This window comes from Galeopterus variegatus, unplaced genomic scaffold (genome assembly GCF_000696425.1).
Source record: "Galeopterus variegatus unplaced genomic scaffold, G_variegatus-3.0.2 Scaffold17924, whole genome shotgun sequence".
Lineage (NCBI taxonomy): Eukaryota > Metazoa > Chordata > Mammalia > Dermoptera > Cynocephalidae > Galeopterus > Galeopterus variegatus.
The window spans coordinates 7469-9614 of NW_007744035.1; the positions used below are offsets into that span (position 1 = coordinate 7469).

At 51.1% G+C, this 2146-nt stretch overlaps 1 long non-coding RNA gene across 1 annotated transcript in view; it reads right to left on the minus strand.

Annotated features, from left to right (window-relative positions):
* The window catches only part of LOC103582793, a 4792-nt gene that overhangs the window by 1476 nt on the left and 1170 nt on the right, over window positions 1-2146 (minus strand). The window contains exon 2 of the long non-coding RNA XR_549786.1: window positions 1689-1836. This is a non-coding gene — a long non-coding RNA (uncharacterized LOC103582793). The remainder of the gene's footprint in view (window positions 1-1688; window positions 1837-2146) is intronic.

A 2146-nucleotide genomic window follows, 5' to 3' on the forward strand; every position in this document is an offset into this window, starting at 1 on the left:
TTTCTCCGTCTGAGATCGGATGGGAGGATGGGTAACAACGACGTTCATACTTCTGTTGTCGGCAGGACTGTGGTTTTAATGTGTAGGAAATAAAGAATGCAGAACTGTGCACTCAGTTAGGACTAGAGACTCCTTTCCCTGGCAATGTTTTGTGTGTGCACGGGGTTTTCTGTCCACCATGGAAAGCCCCGCTTGACTGTAAGAAAGACAGGACACACACACACACACACACACACACACCCTCCCGATATACCCTACCAACTTATCCTTCACAACTCCACTCACAAGTCTTTAAGGACACTCAGCAGATGCCTGTTACAAGTCAAAAAGGACTAATGGTGTTATAAAGAGGTCTTGGTGACCCCAAGTGCTGGCCTCTTGCTCTCTGCTGCAGCTCCTTTTAGGAAGACAAATGCAACAGCCCCGCTCCAGTTATCTCAGGCAGAGTGGTCTGGGGGTGGCTGGTGGGCACGTGGATTAAGCTTGTTCAGGGAGGGTCTCCACTCTGTCAGCCTCGCATGCCATGTCACACTTTCTCCTCTACTAATGTGCAGATGAAATTAGGAATACCCACAGATGTTGTCGTGATGATTACACGAGCTCGTATTTGCTAAGCGCTTGGCCGAGAGCAAGCACGTAGGAGACTATCTTAGGTCGGGCTCCCTACAAGGGGTGCTTCTAACAGAGGTGGGGGCTCTCGTAGAGTGACTGAACGTGTACGTGATGCAGGACAGGGCAGGGGAGGAGCTGGCAAAGCTACGATTTCCGGAGAAGTCTAGCCTCAGCCCGATGTTCAGGGAGGGTCTCCACTCTGTCAGCCTCGCATGCCACGTCACACTTTCTCCTCTACTAATGTGCAGATGAAATTAGGAATACCCACAGATGTTGTCGTGATGATTACAAGAGCTCGTATTTGCTAAGCGCTTGGCCGAGAGCAAGCACGTAGGAGACTATCTTAGGTCGGGCTCCCTACAAGGGGTGCTTCTAACAGAGGTGGGGGTCTCGTAGAGTGACTGATCGTGTACGTGAGGCAGGACAGGGCAGGGGAGGAGCTGGCAAAGCTACGATTTCGGGAGAAGTCTAGCCTCAGCCCGATCCCATGGGGACCTCTGGAGTGTGAAGGGCACTAGTGTGTCCCAGCAAGGCAAGGGGGCTGGGCTGTTATACTGCACAATCAATCCCTGGGGGTGGGTGTAGCCTCTCAGACATCTCTTGTCAGTGCAGGATTATCCTCATTATCCTCTGGAAAAGACAGCCTGACACAGCCAAGGGGGTTTGGGGGGCGGGGGGAGGCTGCAGCATCTGCTGCACAAGTCAACAACGATTGGATGACAGCATGTCTGCATGCCACGGGGCCAGAGCTCAGAACTCAGGAATCTGAAAACCTGAGCCTCAGTTTCCTCATCCAAACCATCTTCCCTTTGGTCTCACAAAGCCTCCTCTGAGTCCCAGCTTGAGGTTGGCACCCTGGCTTCATTTGTGGACAAGTCACAATTGTATTCTAATTGCACAGACTCCATCCTGTTCTCTGAAGCAGCCCGACACCCAGCACAATGTCCACAATGCACATTTGCCACCAGTGTGAACGTGTAGAGAAGGTCTGTCAGCTTCAGCGACACTCCCCTCTTTGGGCTCCTAATTGGATATAGCGTTCCTGACCCCTGTTCTTCATCTGATGCTTTTCTTACCTTGTCTTTCCTTCTATGAGTCCTTTGACGTGTGGTGGACATGTTTCTCCTTCTCTTCTCACCCCTCTCCATAGAGCTTGGTTTCACTCCAATGTGCTCCAGCCCCATTCAGGATTTGGGATAGATCTGTGCCCTGATCTGTGACATCCTGAAACAACAAGGTGCCCGAGAGGGTGGGAATGCAGCTTCACAATGGCCATGTTGGGTGGTAAGGTGACTACTCAGTGGGCAGGAAGGAACGGAAAAGACAGCAGTGGCAGCCTCATTGGCGATAACTCATGCCAATCAGAAGGGAAGGTGTCAGAGCAGGGACATCCAGCACTTGGGACATACCCTGGCACATGCAACATCACAACATATTTGTTTTTTTGACTTTTCCCACCTTCCCCTTGGACACTTAATTGTTCATGTGTAACTAAAAGAACTCAAGTGGTGGAATTTCTAGCACAGAACATGCA